We start from the raw sequence: 25,062 nt of genomic DNA, 5'->3' as shown, positions 1-25,062 counted from the left end.
AGGATCTAAGGATCACTCAACTTGAAGCGCAAACAGTGGAAGAATAGCAGAAGATTAGTGAGCTTGAGCAACATCTAGCAGAGCAGAAAAAGCAGATTGAGAAACTAAAAGAACAACTAATTCTACAGAAACAAAAGATTGATCAACAGGCTCTCTAGAAACAACAAAAGTTGTCTCAAGAATCGAGCAAGCTTCAAGTGGCAATTCAATAGGAAAAGAAAACTAAAGAAGAAAAAATTGCACAGCTGCAATTAGAGAGGTTCAAGGATTATCCAAAGGTTGATGAATTCAAGAAAGAAGCCCTGGAAGTAACTAAAGCCTTATCTCAGTAACTAAACATCCTTTGCCATAAGATATCATTGGTTGACCCATTGTGTAATATCACTGCATCACTCATTGAACAAGCAGTTGACACCAGGCTGGAATTTGAAAGTGCAGATGATAAAGTAACGAAATTTCTCTCTTGGGAAAGTCCAGAAGAAGGCATGGTTGCAAATCTACCGAAAATCCAAGAATCGCACAAAGAAACCCTGTTTTCGGAATGGAAATCACAGCTAATAAAGGCCAAAAGAGCTACTTCTAGAGCCAGGGCTACAAGGAATAGTGTGATCGAGTTGGTAAATGACAGCTTATATCTAACTAACTTGATCTCTGATTGCTCTCAAGGAAAGCTCCCTTAGGCAAAAGCACTATAAGATCAATGGAAATAAATGTTGGCATTATGACACAGGTTTGGCACTATGACACAGGTGTTGTCCTTGATGGCAACTCACTCAGATGGCAGATCACTGTTCAGGCTCTCAGAATGAAGGAAAAAGAGGTATACATAGGTTCCTTTGACAAAGTCGCGTATACTCGCAGGATTGCCAACCAAAAGTCGCGTATGCGTATGCATGCACTTTCATGGACAAAAAAGTGCGTACGTGTGCAAAAAATTATTTTTGGTCCATGGTATTTAGTCCTTCATATTTGGACCTATGGATTTGGACCATGGTTTCTTGTCTGAAGTGTTGAACCTACGTATTTGGTCCAAGGTATTGATTCTTTATGGTTTTGGACCATGGTATTGTGTAAGGCCTAAGACTATAAAAGGGGAAGGAGATCATTAGACAAAGGCATTGACTCAAGCATTGAATATCTCATGAAGAACTAGATCTGGAATACTGGTCATTGGGTTATGGTGCATAGCTGGATCTGAATCAAGGAGGAACCTGAGCGCAAGAAGAAGGATAAGTACTATTGATGGATCAAGATCTTAAGGCTTGAATAGTAGTATCTTTGTGTGATTTTGATCTGTTATTTTGGTGCATGACTTGATCTATAAATCTGATAATCTGGGTATAACTAATGTCTGAATAAGTGAAAAGGATAAATTATCTTTTATAGATCTGTACGTAGGTTCAGCAAAGAAAAGGCATGTATACATGCTGGTTCTGTAATGCAGAATAGCATATACATTGGTTGGCCTTAATTCAGAAGCGTATGCACACAGGTTGTACACATTGAAGTAGCATACGTCTCTTGAAATAGGTTTTAGTTATTTCTGTTTATTGCTGCAATGTTCTTGGTCCAGAGTTGGTGTCTGGTTACTGTTACTGTTTTCTGGGTACAGCATTCAGAGAGGTGACTATTTGATTCAGTTTTGTTTGGTGCAAAGGAGATTGGTTGATGCAGATATACTTGATGTTTGATTCATGGATCTAGTCTGAAAATTTATGAAACGTGGTCCCTGAAAGCAAAGAGAAGGTTGTAGCTTTCTGTAGATCATCACCTACATACTAGTACCTCAGCTAGTACAAGAGCTAAGGGGGTTGCAGCTCCCTTCCAAGAGAAGCTAGAGAATGAGAGAAGGTCGTAGCTTTCTGTAGGTAGCAGCCTACGTACTAGTATAAGACTGTACCAGTACAAAATCATTGTAAAAGGAAGTTTCTAATTAAAAGAAGATAGAGATGAATTGCAGCAGGTGGTTTTCACCCACATTGGGTTTCCACCTTATATCTTTGTGTCCATGTGTGTGATGATCTGTTCTGTTTTACTGCTCCTATTTATTGTTCTTATGATTAATGAAGTCCTCATGCACTGATTAAAGATCAACAATTAATGAATCAGATATACGCTTGTTTCTTTAGTCACAGTAGCGTATATACGCAGTTTCCCATAGCTGAAGTAGTGTATACAAATCTGATTGTGAAATGAAAATTAATTAATTTGATAATACTTATTCACCCCCCCCCCCCCCCGGTCAGTACTATTTCCAACAATTGGAATCAGAGCAGGTCCTTCAAAATAAGCTTGATCGCTTGAAGGAAGATCTATCATCATGAGCAACTACGAAAAGGAGGCATCTATCAGGCCACCAATCTTTTATGGAAGCAACTTCGTCTATTGGAAGGTAAGAATCACAACGTATCTTCAATCTCTTGGTACAGAAGTTTAGGATATCGTGGAAACAGGATACACATTTCCATCAGCAACTTCTATAGATACGGCTGGTAAGAAGCAGTATGAAACAAATGCAAAGGCTGTCAATACTCTATTAGGGAGTTTATCTCAATCAGAATTCATCAAGGTTATGCAGCTCAAAACCACAAAAGAAATATGGGACAAGATTGTTCTGAGCTATGAAGGAGATGATCAAGTAAAATGTGCAAAACTACAAACTCTCAGAATCCAATATGAAAATCTCAGAATGCACAATGATGAAAGTGTGGCTAATTATTTCTTACGTATAGATGAGATTGTTAATTATATGAAAAACTTGGGTGAAGAGATAAAAGAAGCTACTTTGGTTGAAAAGGTTCTAAGATCTTTGTCTTCTAAGTTTGAATCAAAAGTTTCAGCCATAGAAGAAAAGCAGAATCTTCAAAGCATTACCATGTCACAGCTGCACGGAATTCTAACTACTTTCGAAATGAGAAAAGGGGGACCATCAGACATGAGAGAATCTGCATTCAAAGCCTCAGGAAAGGAGAATACATGAGTCAGGACATATGTCAGAAGGAGAGGAAGAATCAAACTTTGTCAAGCACCTTCAATGGGGTTCTGGAAGATTCAGAGGTAAGCTACCTTTTAAATGCTTTGCTTGTGGAAGAGTCAGTCACTATGCAGCCAAATGTCCACATAAAGATAAGCTTGACAAAGGTAAGGAACCAGTTAGATGGAACAGAAAACAGAATGTAAGTAAGAAGAGCTATTATACACATGAAGACAATGATGGATTTTCAAATAGTGATGAAGATGAGCAAGGTAATGATTATAGACTTTTGATGGCTTTTAAAGATGATGATTTCTTGGATGTTATAGATGAAGAAGGTCTTTATGAAGAAATTTCTAAAATTAAAATTTGTTTAGAAGAAAAGAATATGATTATAGATACTCTGACATTCCAACTTGCTGAAAGGGAACAACACAATGAAAAGTTATAATGTGAAATTGTGGGACTTAGAAAAGATATTGAGAAAACAAAAGCTCTTAATCTTAGATTTGCTAAAGGATCTGAAACTTTAGATGAGATTATCAAAGTGCAGTGTTCTCCTCTAATCAAGACAAGTCTTGGTTATACTGAAGAAGCATCTCAAGCACAGAAGCCATCTACCTCCAAAAGTTATCTTGAAGTAGCAAGGAGAAGTGAACAGGTTGACAATCGATAGCAAAGGCACAATGCAGATCACCAGGCAAATCAGGGACAATTTACTTCAAATATGAACAGAGATCACCAAGTAAATCGAGGGCAATCTACTTCAAGGATAAACAGAAGATACAAGCAACCACAGGTAAATCATTCTCAATTTTCCTTAAGAATGAATGGTTATGGAAATTACAATCACCTGGACAGAAGGTTTGATAATCGCAGGAATTTCTTCAATGGCCAATGTTTCTCTTGTCATAACTTTGAACACAAAGTAGCTCAATGTGTTTCCTACAAGACCATCAGGACCAGAGAAGCACGAAATCAAGGGAGTGTGACTAGAATCATGAAAAGGACCTATAATAACTTTTCTGCTCTTGAAAATGAAATAGAATGTTCTATTTGTAACAACTTTGGTCATGAAGATTCTGAATGCAGGAGTAGGTTTTGTCAAACAACTCAAAAGGAGCAAGCTTCATTGAGTCCCAAAATATGGAGAAAGAAAGAACCACAACCAGAAAGATGTGGTATAGCCTTATATGCGGAAGGACAAGAAAATCAATGGTACATCGATAGTGGATGCTCGAAACATATGACAGGTGATAAAGAAAAACTTCAGCCATATAGTGCCTTAGAAAAGGAAAAGAAGGTCTCATTTGGAAATGACACCCCTGCATTCATAAAAGGTAAAGGTTCTGTTCTTTTGAAAGAAAAGGTCAAAGCTGGAAATGTTATGTATGTTGATGGCTTAAAGCATAATCTATTGAGTGTCAGTGAAATGTGTGATCAAGGAAATGAGGTAATATTTCGATCAAATGGATGTATTGTTCATGAGCTTGATACAAGAGAAACAGTGATCAAAGGCATAAGAACTCCAAATAATTTATGCATACTCAAGGGAGGACAACAACAATGTTATCTAAGCAAGAATGATGAACACTGGCTATGGCACAGAAGATTGGGGCATCTAAGCTTCTCTCAGATAAGGAAAGTATGCAAATATCAGGCGGTTCGTGATCTCCCTGACATCAGAATTCCAGACAATACAATATGCAAATCATGTCAGTTTGGTAAGCAAACCAGAACTAATTTCCCTGAGAAGGAAGGATCAGCTAGTAGGCCACTTGAACTTGTCCATACTGATGTATGTGGTCCAACTAGGAAAAGGTCACCTCGAGGAGAAGAATACTTTATATTGTTCATTGACGACTTTTCCAGGATGTGTTGGATAGGACTTCTGAAACATAAAGATGAAGCTTTCGAAAAATTCAAAGCATTCAAAGCCTTGGTTGAAAACGAATCAGATCACAGAATCAAATGCCTCAGGTCTGATCGAGGAGGGGAATTTACCTCAGATGAATTTTTTGATTTTTGTGAAGAACATGGAATAAGAAGGGAATTCTCTACTGCAAGGAATCCTCAGCAAAATGGAGTAGTGGAAAGGATGAACATAATGGTTCAACAAATGGCTTGTGCTATGCTTGATGAGTCTGGAACTCCTGCAACCTTCTGGAGTGAAGGTGCATTTGCTGCGGTTACTATTCTCAACAAGACAATCATCCGGGTGAACAACACTCAAACTCCTCATGAACTTTGGTATGGTAAGACTCCCACGGTTAAATACTTCAAAATTTTTGGAAGCAAATGTCACATCAAAAAGACTGATGAAAACCTTGGCATGTTTGAACCTAGAGCAGATGAAGGCATTCTCCTTGGTTATTCTCCCCACAGTAAAGGATATAAGTGTTACAATAAAAGACTTGGAAAAATTTCTGAAAGTATTGATGTAGTGATTGATAAAGAAGGAAACATTCCTAGGCAGGTAAAATCTGAATATTTTGAAGATGATGAGGACTATCCTTCAACACCAAATCAGACTTATGACGAAGAAGAAACCCATGAGGCACCAGAAGAACAGATAAGGATAGAAGAAAAGACTCCATCCAGGTATGTTCAGAAGAATCATCCAGAAACTCAAATTTTGGGGCAGAAAGAGGCAGGTGTACAAACAAGAAGAACTATTTCGGAAGCCTCAAGCTATATAGCATTGCTCTCCTCCACTGAACCACAAAATGTAAGAGAAGCATACAAAGACGAATGATGGGTCAAGGCCATGAATGAATAACTTGCACGAATTGAAAAGAATAACACTTGGGAGTTGGTTCCTAGACCAAACGATAAGAATGTCATAGGGACAAAATGGATATTCAAAAACAAGTTGAATGAAAATGGAGATGTTATTAGAAACAAGGCCAAACTTGTTTGTAAAGGGTATGCTCAACAAGAAGGTATAGACTTTGAAGAAACTTTTGCACCGGTTGCTAGACTTGAAGCCATAAGAATGTTCCTTGCTCTTTCTAGCTTTTAGAAGTTCAAAGTTTTTCAAATGGATGTGAAATCTGCCTTTTTAAATGGAGACTTGGAAGAAGAACTGTATATTGAGCAACCAGATGGATTCATTCTTGGAAATGATCCAAAACTTGTATGCAGACTTAAGAAGGCACTCTATGGTCTTAAATAGGCTCCAAGGGCTTGGTATTATCGTCTGGACAAATACCTCCATCAACAAGGTTTTTCAAAAGGATCAGCAGATAGCAATCTATATGTAAAAATTGATAATGATAAATTGCTAATACTTGTCGTGTATGTTGATGATATCATCTTTGGTAGCAATGAAGAAGCCATGAGTCAAAACTTTGCCTTGGTGATGCAGAAAGAATTTGAAATGTCCTTGCTTGGTGAGCTGACATACTTTCTTGGTTTACAAGTCCAACAAAATAAAGATGGTATCTTTTTATCACAAACCAAGTACCTCAAGGATATCTTGAAGAAATATGGCATGGAAGATTCAAAACTAGTATGTACCCTTATGGTAACAGGATGCAGCCTCAGCACAAATGATGATTCAACAGCAGTTCATCAACCAACCTATAGATCCATGATTGGTAGTCTGCTCTACCTGACTGGTACCCGACCAGACATCATGCATGCAATGGGAATAGTTGGAAGATTCCAGGCAAATCCAAAAGAAGCAAACCTTCAGGCGGTTAAAAGAATTTTCATGTATCTTCAAGCGACACAAAACTATGGCCTATGGTATCCTAGAGATGCAGATCTCACACTTCATGCATATACATATGCAGATTGGGCAGGAAGCGTGGATGACAGAAAAATCACTAGTGGTGGTGCATTCTTTATGCGTTCCAGATTAGTATCTTGGTTCAGCAAGAAACAAAGTTCAATTGCTTTATCTATAGCTGAAGTGGAATATGTGGCTGCTGCATCTTGCTGCACACAACTCCTTTGGATGATGCAAATTTTGCAAGATTTTCAAATCACTTGTACTCCACCTATCTCCAATTTATGTGATCATACAAGTGCAATCAGTATTTCAAAAAATCAAGTCATGCATTCAAAGACCAAGCACATACCTATCAAATATCATTTTCTCTGAGAATAAGTGCTTGAAAAAAAGGTCAAATTGGAGTATATTCCCTCCAAGGAATAGGTTGCTGATATACTCACCAAACCACTGCCCAGGGAGACATTTGAATACCTCAGACAGAAGCTGGGAGTAGTTGATGCATCATCTTACTATTGAAACTTGTATGTTTCAAAGAAAAGTGGTTGTACGCGAGTTTAATGAGGAGAATCCGCGTACATACACCGGTTTATGTGGATATAGTCGCGTATATGTTGGTTTGAAGACAAACAGTGGGCCAGGCTCAAGATGAAAGGAGTCTGATATGGGTCTGACAGAGACCATCTGGCACAGGTTCAGGGGGAGCATACATATTCTTCTAATAATGCATTGTTGGCATTATCCTAGAAGATCTTGGTTCAAGTTCACAGTGTTTTGGTTTCAGGGGGAACAAGTGCAGAAGGAGAACATGGTTGCTGGTCTGAATGATGATTGACAGATGCTGCTGATGATAGTTGTTGATAACTATCATAGTTTGGTTGTAGATATTTCGTCTCTATGTCATGTATTTCTTTTCTTATCAAGGTCATGTAATGTCCTACTTTGATTTCCCCACTATGCCTAGGATGGATAATGTAATGTTCTTATTTTATCTTGTGTAAACTTTTGGTGTATCCCCACTTGGTTGGGAGATGGATGTATGTATGAGTCTTTGGTGGTAGGAAGATCATTTATGATGTATAAAATTATATATCTTCTTGTAGAACATATTCTTGCAAACCTTGCCTACAGTCGAGGGGAGCATGGATAGCACAGCAGAGCAGAGATTTCAACATGAATGCAAGGGGAGCATAACCCCTTGCCCTTGATGTCAAAGGGGGAGAATGACTTTGAGTGACTTGGGGTTGCCATCAAGTCCAACGGCAGAGATTGTTGGCATTATGACACAGGTTTGGCACTATAACACAGGTGTTGTCCTTGATGGCAACTCACTCAGATGGCAAATCACTGTTCAGGCTCTCAGAATGAAAGAAAAAGAGGTATACATAGGTTCCCTCTGATGAAGTCGCGTATACTCGCGGGATTGCCAACCAAAAGTCACGTATGCATATGCACGCACTTTCATGGACGAAAAAGCACGTACATGTGGGAAAACTTATTTTTGGTCCATGGTATTTATTCCTTGGTATTTGGACCTATGGTTTTGGACCATGGTATCTCATCTGAAGTGTTGAACCCAGGTATTTGGTCCAAGGTATTGATTCTTTATGGTTTTGGACCATGGTATTGTGTAAGGCCTAAGACTATAAAAGGGGAAGGAGATCATTAGACAAAGGCATTGACTTAAGCATTGAATATCTCATGAAGAACTAGATCTGGAATACTGGTCATTGGGTTATGGTGCATAGCTGGATCTGAATCAAGGAGGAACCTAAGCGCAAGAAGAAGGATAAGTACTATTGATGGATCAAGATCTTAAGGCTTGAATAGTAGTATCTTTGTGTGATTTTGATATGTTATTTTGGTGCATGACTTGATCTATAAATCTGATAATCTGGGTATAACTGATGTCTGAATAAGTGAAAAGGATAAATTATCTTTTATAGATCTATACGCAGGTTCAGCGAAGAAAAGGCGCGTATACACGCTGGTTCTGTAATGCAGAATAGCGTATACGCTGGTTGGCCTTAATTCAGAAGCGTATGCATGCAGGTTGTACACATTGAAGTAGTGTACGTCTCTTGAAATATGTTTTAGCTATTTTTGTTTATTGCTGCAGTGTTCTCGATTCAGAATTGGTGTCTGGTTACTGTTACTATTTTCTGGGTACAACATTCAGAGAGGTGACTATTTGATTCAGTTTTTTTTGGTGAAAAGGAGATTGGTTGATGCAGATATACTTGATGTTTGATTCATGTATCTAGTCTGAATATTTTATGAAATGTGGTCCCTGAAAGAAAAGAGAAGTTTGTAGCTTTCTGTAGGTCAGCACCTACGTACTAGTACCTCAGCTAGTACAAGAGCTAAGGGGGTTGCAGCTCCCTTCCAAGAGAAGCTAGAGAACGAGACAAGGTCGTAGCTTTCTACAGGTAGCAGCCTGCGTACTGGTATAAGACTGCACCAGTACAAAATCATTGTAGAAGGAAGTTTCTAATTAAAAGAAGATAGAGACGAATTGCAGCAAGTTGGTTTCACCCACATTGGGTTTCCACCTTATATCTTTGTGTCCATGTGTGTGATGATCTGTTCTGTTTTACTGCTCCTATTTATTGTTCTTATGATTAATGAAGTCTTGATGCACTGATTAAATATCAACAATTAATGAATCAGATATACGCTTGTTTCTTTAGTCACAGTAGCATATATACGCAGTTTCTCATAGCTGAAGTAGTGTATACAAATCTGATTGTGAAATGAACGATAATTGATTTGATAATACTGATTCACCCCCCCCTCCCCTCAGTATTATTTCCAACAATAAAATCTGGCCAGCAGAGAGGAACAAATCGGCAAAGTACAAAACTTGACTTGGGATGCATTTTGGTTTTCCTAGTAGAGCCACACAGCCAGCAGATGGCCACCAAATTCCTTGCCGACGCTGTCAATCTCATGGTTCCTGAACTTTTCGATGCTACGTACACAGTTCAACTACATTATAGGGTGAATCACCCTCCGTAAATTCAGCAAATGCTCTCAATTTGTCAGCTGCAGGTGCAAGAGGAGAAGTAGATACAATGGATCAGTTAAAAGGCTATCACACTGATATTTTCATAAATCAAATCTCAGATTTTCATGTTGCAGTTTCAACAGCTTAAAGTGATTTTTATTCATAATCAGTTTTTATTTTATTATTTAAACCCTTTCATGTATTTGAAGAAAGGGTCCTCAACTTGTATAAGATTTGACTTGAGAAGTTGCACTTTTGTACTTCTGAATATTTTTTATCAGTAGTGGATCAAAATTCTACAATTTTGTGAAGAAACTTTTTCAAGACCTGCACTTTTGTATTTTCTGGAAGATTTTCTCAAATAAGAAAGTGGAATTGGAATATCATTTACAACGGAAAGACTCAAATGCATGCGGTTATTTTATCACTGTTATTTTGTCTTGATTCCTTGTGTGATGAAGCATTTCTTTTAAAATTTGTTATCGTTGATATATGTATGTTGTTCAAATAATTCTTTATCGTGTCATTTTTGAAGATTTAGAATTGTTATATTTTAAAGATATATGTCAGTGATATACATTGTTATGAATGCAATATGTTTTATTAATAATTACTTTGTTTAATTTCTTAAACAAATTAATCATTATCTATGAATGCATCTTTCTATCGATTAAGTAATTCATTTATATGATTATTTGTCCGTTAGAAATAATCAGAAATCACATTGTTATTACATTATCCGTGTTATATAAACATATTCGTATATTTTAAAGTCATAGGTTAAAACATTTATCACCGTTATTATACATTATAAACCAATCACCCATCAAACCATTCATTATATGGGAAACTGGTCCCAGAATATCCAGTCGGAGCCACCACACCAAACACAAAAGGAGTTGTACTAAGGTCCGAACCGGGTGGTTTTCCGCGATGTTGGTGCTAGGATTTTAAAGGCATCAACAAAGAGGACTGGCCGAATACACAGATTTTACTACATACAGTAGACCTTGACCCTGGAAGCAAGCCAAAATCTTGCCTTGAGTAGCAGGGAGGTTCCGAGAAGGTTGGAGAAGCCCCAATTATCCAAATTGAGAGTTTGGATAGGCGTTTTTGCACTATTTTTCGTCATGAGTTTGTGGCTATGTTTGTTTTCAAAGTTTGGCTCTCCATTCTCTGCCCATCTATCAACTTGGAGGTATAAGGGTTGAAATTTCTTATTGTTGTACATTTATCTCCTTTATGCCACTAATAAAATAAGGCCTTCGCACTATTGAGTAGGGCCCGGAGACGTAGTCCAAATTGGACAAACTCTGTAATCAAATCATTGTGTCATGGTTTTTGTGTTCTTATGATTATTCCCGCATTTTTTATGTGATTTTAAGTTCCATGGTTAATTAACTTTGTTATATGCAATTCTGATGCATCTGTAAGTAAAAGATCTTGGATCAGTTCCTTGGTCCACAGCTTGCCAACAATGTTTTGAGACATTAAAGGAAAAATTAGTAGAGGCACCAGTTTTGCGGGGGCCTAACTGGTCCCTACCATTTCATATTCCCTCTGATGCCTCAGATACTACCATTAGTGTAGCTCTTGGACAAGATGAGACCAAACAGTCCTATGTTATTTACTTCATCAGTAAAAACTTGTCACCTACCGAGTTAAATTACATAGTAACTAAGGAAGAGTTTTTAGCCATGATTTTTGCTATAAATAAATTCAAACACTATATTACAGGATATGAAGTCTTTGTGCATACTGATCATTCTACTATAAAATATTTAATGAATAAACCATTGACTAGTGGTAGAGTGACTAGGTGGTTACTTTTGTTACAAGAATTTAATGTTACTATTGTTGATAGACCAAGAAAATATAATGTTTTGGCTGATTATCTTTCTAGATTAAATAATCCTGGTGAATTAATTCATGTTCATGATGATTTTCCTGACGAACATCTTTTTGCTGTGTCAACAAAATCCCCATGGTTTGCGGACATCACCAATTATTTAGTCACTAGAAAAACCCCACCTCACTTATCCACTCGTGAAAAGCGAAATATCATATAGAAAAGTGTTGCATATTCCTAGATTCAGGGAGACCTCTTTTACACCGGACCAGATCTCATTATTCGTAGATGTGTAAGAGAGGAAGAGGTGTTTGACATTTTGAAATATGCCCATGATGAACCTTGTGGTGGCCATTTTGCTAATAAGAGAACTACATATAAAATTTTACGAGCTGGCTATTTTTGGCCCTCCTTGTTTAAGGATGCCAAACAGTATGTCAAGCAATGTGATAGTTGTCAGCGAATGGGTCAACCTATCCAAGCCAATGAAATGCATTTATGTCCTCAAGTTATGATTGAGCCCTTTGAAAAATGGGCTATTGATTTTGTAGGACCTATAAATCCAACATCTTTGAATAAAAAGCATATTTTGGTTTGTACAGATTTTGTTACAAAATGGGTAGAGGCTAAAGTTGTTTCTTTTGCTACTAAAAAAGTCGTTGTTGAATTTTTGTTTAGTGAAATTTTTACTAGATTTGGTGTTCCTAGAGAGATTGTTTCTAACAATGGACCGTAGTTTGTTTCTAATCTGATGTAGGAAGTTATGGATCAATACAAAATTCGGCACATGAAGACCACATCGTATCATCGTATGCCGATTACCTAAAGCCTTATGGGTTTATCGGACGACTTGCAGGAACAACACGGGGCATACACCATATGAGCTAGTATACGGGAAACAAGTCCTTTTGCCGATCGAGCTCCAAATAAGAACTTTCTGAAATGCAGTTCAATTGGGATTAGATCTCTGAGAAGCATAGTAGCAACATCTATTGCAGTTAAATGGCTTAGATGATTTTCGAAGAGATGTTGTTCAAAAAAATGTGTTAGTGCAGTAATAGCGCAGGAAGTGGCATGATAAGTTGATCAGAAATAAGTAGTTCCAACCAGGTGATTGGGTACTTCTTTATGACTCTAGATTTAAAAATTTTAAAGGGAAATTTCATACACACTGGATGGGACCTTATGAAGTGGTTAAAGTTTTTGAAAACGGGGCTGTAGAAATCAAAACTATTGATGGGCGAGAGTTAGTATTCCTTGTGAATGGGCATAGGCTTAAAGTATATTTTCAGCCTCTCACAAAGGAATATTTCATGCAGCAAGTGCAGCAGTAGTATGAACTAAAGATGATAGGTGGTTGTGCCAACCTATTGCAAATATGATTCTTTCTTTTCCATAAAAAAATAAAAAATTAAAAAAAAAATGACAAAAAATTAAAAGAAAAGAAAAATCTTTTGCCTATGGTTGTGAAAATCAATTTACTAACATGATCACAGAAGGATTAGCCTGAAAACTAGCATGTTGGCAGGAGGATCAAATTTTAATAAAATGGGAATGTTGCTTGATCTTTATATGTGCTAACTGTCACTGAGAAGAAGCAGGTTTTTAAGTGTAGGAACTGAGCCCTTATCTAAGTTCGGGACAGTTGACACGGAAATTTTTATGCAAGCAACACTCAATTCTCGCTGCAGTTATTTTTGGTTCAGCACTATTCAGGCAGATTTTGAGGTGAAACTCTACCCTTCTTCTATTCCTTTTTCATAAATGTCCCTCTATAATTCTTCTTCTTTTTTCCTATTGAGATTGACCATCCCTTTCTTCAAAAGAGATTGTCCCTATCTGATTTCGTTTTTTTCCCTCTTTTCCCTGAAATTTTTTTCCCTATCCCTTTTTCCATATATCCCTCTTGGATTGGTCTCACTCTTGAATTCCCTAATTGATCTCCTTCCCATTCTAAAATTTACCCCTTTCCCACTTCTTTCTTTCCTTCATGGACTGTATTGCAGGATCTGATAAGAATTCATGGATCATATCGGAAGGCACATGATAATACCAAGAACTGGCGAATAAAACCTCCTTTGAAAAACTCTGAAAATTTTTCAAGATTCAGTATGTAATTGTATTTTTATTAGAAACCTCTTTCTTTAGATATGTCACAACACTTTCAAGTACAGGAACAACAATATTCCTCAGTACAAGAATGTTTGCTTCAATGCAAGAATTTTGGAAGTTTTGGTGCGGGAATACACGTTGATGTGCGCTCCTGGGTGCGAGAACATCTGTTCTGATGTAGGAACGATGGTAGTCCTCGATACAGGAATGTGTGTCTTAGTGCAAGAACCAAACGCTCCTAAGTGCAAGAACACGCAATGCAGTACATGAATGTCTAATACATGAATGCATGCTTGGAACAAGAGTTCGGTCCAAGAACAGGGGAAGTTTAACTTCATTAAATATAGGGATCTTGTTCAGGCATAAATGGATGAACTATTTTAAATTATAGCATGCATTAATTTTTCCTACATTTGATTAGACTTTGTTTTATCATTGCTAATTAGGAAAAAAAAAGTACAAAGGCATTTAGTTATGAAATCTTATCTCTATATAAGTATCATATGTACCCTATGTGAAATCATGACTTGATTGGGGGTGTGTGCGAAATATTCTCATAATCTAACGTTCACCCTTGAGCCTTGTCGATAATTAATGATGACCTGATCCTATATGACACCTTGCATTGTTTATATAACAAATCTTCTCCATGACCACCACCCTCTACCAATCATCATTTATGCATGTATGTTGTCGTATTGCATCTTTTTCAAGACTGAAATTTCCATGATGAGAGTGTGACCATTGAAGAATGTCGATATAGTAGCGTATAGCTAATTCGGTAACTGCAAATTCTTTCAGACATAGTCCTAAATATCCTACTAAATGCTTTTCATAATTTTGAGAAATCAAGTAAAGCTTGAACAGTTATGGCACCCGTTCGAATTGAACCGTGGTCTATAGGAGAATTGGAGCAGACAACCGAATACAAGGATAGTTTGTCTCTGCTGCAGGAATCAAGATTTCTCCCCTTCCTGCTCAAGTTTGATGGTTGTGATTCAGTCGTTGCACTTGAATTTGCTCAGACCTTTGATGGAAGAAGAGCTAAGGTGGGGTCCTTGGAGTTCAAAGTAACTGAGAAATCTATTTCGCAAGCTACAAGATTAGCGACCACGGGGGAGCAGTGGTTCAAAAAGGAAAAACTCAAGAAAGGAGCTTGGCGTTGATTCGTGGTCAATAAGAATCAAAAGGTGGACTGGAAGGTTGGGTTACAGTGAAATGAAATGATAGAGAAGTGGAAGCATTTTCTATATATCTTGCAAAAGTTTCTCACTTGTGAAGGTCGATATTCATTAACCTTATTGTACCACATTTGGTTGCTATTGCATTTCGAATCAGGTGGGTTAATTAACTTCCCTTATTTCTTATTGAAGAGTTTAGAAAAGATGTCTAAAAGTGTCCAGAAAAGTTGGGAAAACCAAACTGGGTACAAATTATGTCATTATGGGTTGATTGCAATTCTGGTTAAAAAGGAGTTAGAGGGGAAGAATATGACTTGGGAAGAGTTCCTGAAAGAGTTCCAAGAGGGGAGCACAGTGAAGTCATCAGGAAAGAAGGGCAAGGTCACTAAAGAGAGACCTAATCGAAAGGGTAAACCCTTAACCCCGCAGACTAGTAAGACTAAGGAGAAGAAAACCCCGTCCAAGAAACCAGTACTAGAGGAAAAGCAGGAACCCATAATTGAAACCCCAGAATGTTCAAAAAGAATAACCAGGAGCTCTGTCAAAAATAGGTTTGCTTCCTCAAAGGGAGGCCATACTGTATCAACCTCTCCAATAAATATAGATGATTCACAACCCAGTTTTCCAAATGAAAATAATCTCTCTCTCCTTGCAGATGCTGCAGTTCATTCGATGTTTAGTGCAGGTTATATGGAGGAGGAGGATAACACTCCTCTGTCAGTTTTGGTTGGGAAAATGAAGAAAAGGAAGACTTTGGAGACACCATATGCGAGTGCAGGGAAGGAACCAGCGGTGGATCATGGTGACATTGAAACGCAGGGTATTGAAACACAAGGTGACATTGCCCTTGATGACACCAGCAACTGTTATGAGTCAACTGCTGAAAGAATTTCAACACAAGAGGAGTTTAATAAGGAAGATCCTACTCTCTACATGCATAGCTAGGTCGAGGAACTGAAACAATGTATTTATGGACTTGAAATATTGAACCAGGCTATGAAGGAATAAAGCACAGTGCTGCGAAGAAGGAATGTTGAATTAATGGATGAGGTGCGAAAGTGAAAGTGATAGGAAAAGGTGTGGAAATTTCAAGCATCTAAATGTTATGGCCTCCTTAGGAAAGTGATCAAACAACTTAAGAAGGCTCGCAATAAGAAGTCGAAGACAAGGAAGACAAGGAAGGCAAGGATCAATATTCAGATATAGGATTAAAGGGAGTTCTCCAGGTCGTTTTTTTGTAGAAGGTAAGGTTGTGTGAGGACACAAAACAAGATGGGGATGGGAGGATGTTGGTGAGTAGAATTGTCTTATTTTTAACCTCTATCCTGTCTTAAACACACTACCTAAGCCTCTGTTTTAACCTTGGAAGCATATTTATTCCTGCACTCCTCTTAAACTTCCACTCATTCCTGCACTTCTTTCATGTTTTTCGTATCAAGGGTTATATATGAACTTAGTCGTTAATTAAATAGATTTAATATCTTATTTGCCTTTGCAACTTATATGTTCTCTTTCCTAAGGTAATTCGATAAGGTGAAAGTATTAATCAATGTGGAAGATGGGTTGGTGCAGGAATGATTCTTGTACCGTCCGTCGTTCTTTCACTTCTGAGGCAGTTGTCAACTTCAACTTGGTTCACCACTTATGGCCGAGACAGCTTGACAAGCTATGTAGATTCTTTGTCAAAAGATCAATCATCTTTGTTGGGCTCGGAGAATAGAGGAATATGTGGGATGTGAAGACCAAGATTTCAACTGAGAGCCCTTGTTTAGTCTTTTGTTAACTACAGAGAAGCCCTAGTTAAACTCTTGTTTTACTTTTCATTGCAGCCTTGAGATGAGACTGTATATTTAATATGGTTTCTAGAGGAAGTTAAGGAGTGATACGTTGACGAATTTTTGATAGACATAATCTTTTTGTGTCGCCATATTTTCTAAGTCGGATCTGGAATCCACAACATATATTTGCAACTCTTGAAGTTTAATACAAAGGACTATGCTAGTTATGCATTTTCCTGTTCTAATGTATTTGTAATGTGTTATTTGAGTACCTGAAGTCTCAGATTTCGTAGAAGGGAAACGATCTAGTTGGTTAGGGCCCAACCAACCCAGCTCATTCTCCCTTTTTCATAAGGTGTGTTAAATTTATGTTTATGCAAGGTTTGAGCATATCATATTTCATTCTTTCATAGTTAACAGGATTTGAATTCTATGTAAGTTGTGTGATTCAGATCCGAACTGTGCAGGCTTGGTTGTCTTTATTTCCCACTTTTTTTGTTAACCCTACTTTCCTTTTATGCATGTTTAATTTTCTTTTGCAAAACAAGTGCGTTTTGGTTGCTTGCACCGTTGCATTTTCATTTCTACAAGTGAAGGTTGCTTAGTTTACTTCTGCAAGATCTTTTATTTCTTGCAAGATTCATTTGGTTTCTTTTGCAAATTGTGTTTTATTTCTGAGTGAGTTTCCAAGCATTCTCAGCATGAAAGTTCAGTTTAAAATGAATTTATATTTATCAACTATAATGAAACATTGTTTGCATCTTATAGATCTGTACTTGAACTTGTTTCCCTTATGGAAGTAACTCAGTTTAAGATTGAAATTATTAGAGGGACCTTTAAGCTAAAACTTTTATTTATAATAAGTGCATATCTAATGTACATAATAGCAGTCATCTCGGGAAGAAGGTTGCTGGCATTTGAATCAGATAGTTATTTTTCACATGAAAGAAGTTCCATGTTCTAGAAAGGATTTTCTCTTTAACTTTCGAAGTACTTTTCATTTCTGAATGCATGATTAGTTTACGGGTCTTTTGCCTATGAGTGTTTACTTTCTTAGATCTATTTCGCCTTGCAATTTATTCTTAGTTAACGCCCTTTTCAATTTCTACAAGTGGATTGGAAACCCAATACATGAACATTGATTTCTTGGTACACGAACCTCTGTTTCGGTACAGGAATCGATATCCTGGTACAAGAATCTCTGTTTCGGTACGGCAATCGATATCCTGGTACATGAATAGAGTGATCTGGTATAGGAATCCAGAGCTCTTGTATAAAGGTCGAAATCTTCACCGCAGGCACAATACAGACTTCCAATGCAGGAACATCGCTTTAGTACAGGAACATTGTTGTGGTGCAGGAATGATGGTCCAATGCAGGAAGGAAAATATTTAATGAAGACAAATTTTCTAAATAATTTAACTATTTCTTTTTCCTACGACTACACTAAACTTAATCTCAAATATTTATCTTTCATTGATCATGATCGATTTGAAGTTCCTTTTATTGAGTTTCTGCAAAATACTTTCTTTTTCATTCCAACACCAGAATTCTCTTGATATTATTTGTCATGTGATCTTTTTTATTCTAAAAACTATAATTAAGAAAGATAGGAACAGATTTAGTGAAGGTTCATATCATTTCTTGGCATTTCCTGTGCTACGCCTCTAAGCTTACGTAACCCCGGGTTGACAAATTAAGTGTTGGAGTTTGTTGAACTACAATTCCTACACCCAACAAACATTTGAATCTATTTTACCCTCGAATATAGGGATATTGAAGTTTAGATGTACCTTGAAGGGGATGGTGCCTTCGAAGTGACTACTGGATGAAGATGTGTTGTCGATGGGCATCCACCGAAGTATTTGGGCAAAGTTGTCCATCATCACGTTCCTCTACCGCTCGAGGGCTTCGTCGAGCAACAATTTGATAGGATCTCCTTCTCCCTCGTTTTTCTTTTCTTTCACCATGCAAGGCTATCAGGGTCAGTGGGGATGGTATTGTAAATTCTCAACCAATTCAAGTCCCAACTCCTTATACCCCGACCTCATTAGGGACATGCACATAAAAAAAGAGAAAGAGAAGGTTGCTTTTGTTATAAAATTATATATTATGGAGCAATGGAACACGTAAAATATTACAGAAATATAAACACAGAAAATGCATAAAACAAGAGAGACATAGATATACGAGGTTCACCCAGTTTGGGCTACGTCCACGGAGAAACAACCAGTCCCTCCTTTCATATTATCCAGCAAACTGAAGAGATACAACCTATAGCAGATCCGCTGTAACACCCTCTTTGCTCTCAATCTCCTCTCTCTTCCTCACTCAGAATACAGATATGCATAGACGCAATACAATTCCCTCATATATAGTGAGGGGTTGCCTTCTAGGGCAAAAAACCCTAAATTAAACATAACTTCTATCGTCAGATCATCCGCTTAATGAACGGCCCAGATTGACTAGAAATTACTAGACTTTTACAAGGCAATTTTACATCTATTTTTAGCTTCGGAGGCGCTGCCCTTGAACCCCCGCCAGGGGACCCCTGGCCCCCGGACCCCCCAACTGGGAGGGGATTAGCCCCGCCGCACCCCCCCGCGTGGAGGGGTCTACAGTCTTCCTCGGGTATACATCAGGTTGAAACCTTTGAATACAGAAGATAATCAGGCTCCACACCCAATAATCTCCCACTTGGAGACTGATTATAGCAACTCCACCACTACTTCATTTGCTAGAAAATAACTCCACTTTGGACCTGGTTGTTTTTCATCTTCTTCATCATACTTGAAGACCAATTGAAACTGAGAAGATTCTCAGTTTCTCCCTGGTTACAACTTTTGTTAACATATTTGCAGGATTCTGGCTAGTGTGTATCTTTTCCAGCTTCAATTGTCCATCTTCTGATGTTGACGGTATGAAATGGTACTTGAGTTGTATATGTTTAGTCTTGGAATGAAATGCAGAGTTCTTTGCAAGATGTATGGCACTCTGGCTGTCACCGTATAACCTGCCCAATTCCTGCTTCTTGCCCAATTCATCCAGAAACCTTTGTAACCAAGTCATTTCTTTACTAGCCTCTGTAGCAGCAACATACTCTGCTTCTGTTGTTGAAAGTGCAACAACACTTTGGATTTTTCAAACCCAACTGACAGTTGTTCCACCTACAGTAAACACATACCCTATTGTGCGCCTCCTGTTATCTCTATCACCTGCCATATCTGCATCAACATATCCTTGTAGAGCAATATTTGAACCACCAAAGCATAATGCTTGATTTGTGGTACCTCTCAAATACCTGAGAATCCACTTCACTGCCATCCAATGTTCTTTTCTTGGATTGTTCATGTACCTACTTACAACTCCCACTGCATGTGCAATATCAGGCCTTATACCATTGCATACATTAAGCTTACAACTGCTGATGCATATGGAACTTTAGACATATGAGCCATTTCTTCCTGAGTCTTGGGACACGCCTCCTTACTTAATTTGAAATGGCTAGCCAAAGGTATACTAACTAGTTTTGCATTCTGCATATTAAACCTTTTCAACACCTTTTCTATGTACTCACTTTGAGACAATGTTAATTTGCGATTCTTCCTGTCTCTAGTTATTCTCATACCAAGGATTTGTTTTGCAGCACCCAAATCCTTCATTGCAAATGAGTTTGCCAATTTCCTTTTGAGCACATTTATTTCCTGCATGTTAGAACCTACAACAAGCATGTCATCTACATACAATAACAATATAATATAGCTGCCATCAATTTGCCTTTTGAGATAAACACAATGATCAGAGTGACATCTAGTATAACCTTGTTCAGACATAAACCTGTCAAATTTTAGATACCACTGCCTTGGAGCCTGTTTTAAGCCATACAAGCTCTTCTTCAACCTGCACACTAGTTTCTCTTTCCCTTTTACCTCATATCCTTGTGGTTGCTGCATATATATCTCTTCCTCCAAATCCCCATCGAGAAAGGTTGTCTTTACATCTAACTACTCAAGATGCAAACCTTCAGCTGCTACTAGACTTAAAATAGTTCTGATTGAAGTCATTTTAACAACAGGAGAAAAAATTTCATGAAAATCAATACCTTTCTTTTTTGCAAACCCCTTCACCACAAGTCTAGATTTGTACCTCTATTTTCCTCCATCTTCTTCCTTCAGCCTGTAAACCCATTTATTCTACAATGTTGTTTTACCTGCAGGCAACCTGACTAAGTCCCAAGTCTGGTTATGTGCTAGGGAGTCCATCTCTTCTTTCATGGCTTGCCCCCACTTCTTCCTGGTGTCTACCTTCACTGCTTCTTCATAACATTCTGGTTCACCAGAATCAGTCAACAAAACATAATATAATGAAGGAGAGTATCGTTCAAGGGGTCTACTCATCGTGGTAGATCTTCTAACACCACTTTCAGGTGTTTGAAGTGCTTGTTGCTGTTGTGGTTTTTTTTTCTTGTTGTTGATCATTATGATTTTCAGGCACCATCACTTTTCCTGTGATATCATTAAGCACTATGTATTCTCTGTTTTCTTTTTCTTGTTTCTTTTCCTACAACTGATTCTTATACAAGACCTTTTCATTGAATATTACATCTCTACTCCTAATGATTTTGTGATTTTCATAATCATATAAGCGATAACCAAAATCATTAACACCATATCCAATAAAGGTACATTTCTTTGATTTTTCCTCAAGCTTTGTTCTATTTTATTTGTTACTGTGGACAAAAGCTTCACAACCAAAAGTCTTTAAAAATGAGTAGTGTCACGCGGAAAGAGTCGTTAGTGCGGACACAACCGACCTTCCTAGAAGCCTAAGACTTTCTAATGACAAACAAGACAAATAAGAGCAATCCTTCCCTAAATATGCTTTTACAATATGAGAAATCAAGTGTTTAGATCCTACCTGTAATCCAACGCTGTTGTAGTAGTCCAGCTTCGTTGATCCAGATGAGCTCCTCCTTCCCTTCGAAACCTGCATTCACTAACAATCAAACGATTAAATAGCACCTGAATATCACATAAAATAAAACATATTTAACATATAGACCAAGGAGTATATGAAACAACTCATAAATAACAAATTGTTGAGAAGAATGGACTAACTTGTATTAAAAGGTAACAAAAGGAACCATTACAACCTGAGCCTTGGTGTTGTGCAAGCTCCTCCCAGGGTCCACGAGAGTTCTCCCTTACTCTGATCAGCTCACCCACCTCCCAATGGAAACAAGAAAAGATGGTAATCTCTCCTCACAAGCTTCTACAAGGAAGTCCTAATTCCAGCAGCATCTACCCTTAGGAATGTTCAGCTTTCAACCTCCCCTCCCTTTGGCCCAATGCCTGTATTTATAGTGCTCTAGAGGAAGTTATTCAGGTCCACCATCAATGGGATAAGCCCCTCTTTGGATGGGATAGCTCCCCTCTTGATGGGATAAGTTCCTCTTTGGTAGGGATACATGAACCATCTGGAGGCGCTTCATACACGTCAAACAAGCTTCTAGAAGACTCTAGAAATGACCACAAGTAACTTTTTTGGAGTGAAACTTGTGCCTTTTGACCTTTACAGGAGTACGCACCCATTGCTTTACATACAGAGCATACAAGTACGCAGGTATTGTGAATTTGGGTTGCGTACACGCAAGTAAGGCTAAGAGAAACTGCGTACCAGAGATAATTGACTTTAAATGACTTTTCTCTCTTTTTTGAAGTTTGACATGAAGAGCAGAGGCATGAGACTTGCCAAGGAGGATAGTATGACAGTGGATGGAGCCATACTAACTGCAAATAGTCATGGTGACATTTTTTAGTGTAACAGATTGCCCCCTAAAGTGCGAAGCCTGTAGTAGATTAGGGTTTTTATGATCTAGGAAGGGTGAAGTACTTTATCATTTCAAGGAGTATCTTGCGGAGGACCCGGTCAGAACCTGCAAATATTCAACACAAAATACATATATAAGATGATATCATCCCTGAGGTAGGCATTCCCATACTCAGATTGAAAACTTTAACTAACAATCTAACTACTGCTCTGATACAAGAATGATTTTGCAGTACATCACAATCATAGACTTTTGTAGACACAGTATGGACGCAGCCATCTGTTTATGATAAGTCTACTATATAATGAATACAAAACTCCTCGCAGCCTGGATAGTGGAAACTAGATCCGGGGTCTTCATTTCTACTTCCCGAATTGGTACGATTCTAGCCATGCGAATAAATGAGTTGATGTCGAGCATGGTAGAAACCACTTGATTACCGGTCAATGATGTAAACCGTTAACAAGTGTGAGAGAGACCACCAGTAATGTCAATGGTTCTCAAAGTACCCAGTACAATCCATGAAATGTGAATGAATGAGTTGATGCCGAACACGTCACGGAACCATTTGATCGAAAGTCAATGATGTAAACTGTCGTCAAAGGCGAGAAACCTGCCATTGATGCATGCAGACTTCAAGGTACTGACGATTTCTAGGTCATCTTTCTAGATAATGTGCTGATGTCGATAGAAAGCGACCCGTTGCAGGCAAGCCCACAACACGAAATCATTGTTCAAGTTGAAGAAATGTTGCTGTAAGGACTGACTCAGGGATGGTCAAATGGATGACAAGTATTTTGCATATGAATGGTTTATTTGCAGAGACCTCTTGAACACATAACGACACGACAGATGGCTTGGTGACGATTGACCCAAAGTTAATACCCGGAAACGGTTGAAGACTTTCAAAGTGGTTTTATCAACTTTAAGGCAAAGGATTTCCCAACCCAGGTGAATGAAAAGTGTCGTGTTCAAGAGCGGTGATAAGGTTCTTCTATAATAAAGGATGACAAATAGTTTCATTCTTCTCTCTTTTCCCCCACCATTTCTGGCAAGTACCTCTTTATTTTTTACAAGCTTGAGGAGGATAACATATGCTTGATTATAAGCTCATCCTTTGGATGAGTCCAACTTAATTTAGATTCGGACCCTAAGAAGGAGTGGTCCGTTCCTGTTTGTAATCGAACAAGTCCTTTACTGTGAAATTTTAACGAGTCCAGTATAGGAGAAACTCGACGTTTTTCAATTTTAGAGAGTCTGAAAAAACTAAAGGAGACTCCAAGGTGAACTTTTTCGTAAGTTTGTGTCTCCCAAGCCCGAAAAAGTATAAAATAATACCTTAGAGAACCGCTTGATCTTGCGACCAAGGAGTACTTTCATGATTAATGCCTTTGACCTGAAAAGTAAAAAGCGATCAGAGGCATGTCGTTTTATTTCCAGTATCGAATTTGAAACGACAAAAATCCGGCAATATTTTCTTGTTTTTACGGTCAGAAAAGGGCTGTAAGAGGACCGTCTTTTAATTCCATTTTAATGAGTGTAAAAGAAACACTCGACAATCTTTTCATGTTTTAGGAGTCAGAAAAGGGCTTAAAAGATGACTCTGATGTCTTGGTTCGTAAAAAATGATGATTTTACCCTAAAGTCCTTTTGTCCTGCACAAAAACAACACATTGCTCATACCTGTTTAAGATGGGCAAAAATAAACAAACTTAGCATTCATTCATCCAAAAAACCTATAAAAAGACTTTTTACCATGTCATTTTTACCATTTTACTGTTGAGGATGAGAAAAGGGCTTTTGACAAGAAACTTCCCGTGGACTTTGCGGAGAATCCGACCGTCAGAATCGAGCGCCGTCTCTTTCAGGTATTTCACAACATCCTCCTCTTCAATTTCATCCGTTTAGAATTTCATTTCAAGTTCTAGTTTGATTTTTTGGAGGGTTTGGGGTTTTAGAGTCCGCTTTTCGGGGGACGCAGGTGCCCCATGGGCGACCTGCGTACCCCGACATTTTCGTATATGGGAAAATGGTCGGAGGACGCAGCCCACCTTCAAAACAACTGCGTCCCACCGCTCTGTTTTCTGAACGCGGGGTGTGTACTCCGCGTAAAGCGGATTTTCAAACCCCAAACACAAAAATCAACCATCAAATTTTTATTTTATGAATTCTAATCAATGTTTTTTGGTGTGTAGATTGCCCACCATGCTAGATTGGCGTGAAAGAGAACACGAAGATGTCGATTTGGCCGCAATAGGTCATCAACCTTCCATTGATGCTTTAAAGGCATGCGGTCTCTACAAGTACTGGGCCATACCTGGCATGAGGGCCCAGGTGCCATTCTTAGAGTGGCTGGTTGAAAGGTGGAATATTCAGGATCAATGTTTCTACATCGGAGAGCACCAGCTTGAGATAGAGCCCTCCGACATATATTTTCTCACTGGCTTGCCTAACAGGGGCGAGCAACTCTCTCTATTCGGGACTAGGCCGGGTGGCCAATCCCTTGCTAGTCTCCGACTAGAGTGGTGTAACAATCAAAACCAGGAGAAGGGGATAGAAATCAAATACATATCCTGACCTGAACTTATGGTAATT

This window comes from Pinus tabuliformis, chromosome 3_1 (genome assembly GCF_031772625.1).
Source record: "Pinus tabuliformis cultivar Carrire ecotype Pingquan chromosome 3_1, CPIR1, whole genome shotgun sequence".
NCBI lineage: Eukaryota > Viridiplantae > Streptophyta > Pinopsida > Pinales > Pinaceae > Pinus > Pinus tabuliformis.
The sequence above is the reverse complement of the archived record's forward strand: the minus strand, read 5'-3'. Positions refer to the sequence as shown.